Raw genomic sequence first — 1,006 nt, forward strand, 5'->3', positions numbered from 1 at the left:
TTTCTAATTCTGATGAGTTTAAAGGGGGGATGCACACTATTTTAATAAAATGAACATTTGTAAATTGTTAAATATACTTGTGCATTTACCTGAATAACATTTATTATTATAAAAAGCCAATTAGTAAAAGTTATCTATGTAAGGAAGCCAGCAGATTGTGTCAAATCCTCACTTTGTCACAGTCTCCCATCCCGAGCAGCATGCTGGCGACAGTGGAAAGGAATAACTCCCTTTTACAGGAAGAAACTTTCAGCAGAACCAGAACCAGAACCAGGCTCAGGGTGTGTGACCACCTGCCTTAACCGTCTGGGTTTTTTATTATTAGGCAGACTAAGATAAAAAACAAACTAGATCTAGGAATTGAATTGAAGTGAACCCACCCACATGCAAAGGCAAGTAGATTTTTTGTCCTGTTGGTGTGTGTGTGTGTGTGTGTCCCTTACTAACAAAACTAGCTCTGAAAAACAAGACAGCTTTGGTTAAACCTGAAAGGTAAGTTTTAGAAAAAAATAGTCTAAACTGTTTAGGTAGGTTTTGAAAACCTTACAATCTGAGGTAAAGTCACACTTTTAGGTCAATACCAACAGAGATTTTACATGCACATTTTTACACATCATTAAGAGGTTAAATATATAATCTCAGGTCGAAGCAGATGGCTGCCCATCCTGAGCCTGGTTCTGGTTCTGCTGGAGGTCTCTTCCTGTTAAAAGGGATTTTTTTTTTCTTTCCACTGTCGCCAGCATGCTTCTCAGGACGGGAGATTGCAACAATGTGAAGATTCAGCGCAATCTGTTTACTTTCTTAGATGGATAACTTTCGCTTTTACTTTCACTTATGGGAATGTTTTTGGACAGGGCCCTGAGACGACCTCTGTTGTAAATTAATGCTGTATATATAAACTGAATTAAATGGGATGGATGGATGGATGGATGGATGGATGGATGGATGGATGGATGGATGGATGGACGGATGGATGGATGGATGGATGGATGGATGGATGGATGGA

The sequence above is a fragment of the Kryptolebias marmoratus genome, linkage group LG1 (genome assembly GCF_001649575.2).
Source record: "Kryptolebias marmoratus isolate JLee-2015 linkage group LG1, ASM164957v2, whole genome shotgun sequence".
NCBI classification, from domain to species: domain Eukaryota; kingdom Metazoa; phylum Chordata; class Actinopteri; order Cyprinodontiformes; family Rivulidae; genus Kryptolebias; species Kryptolebias marmoratus.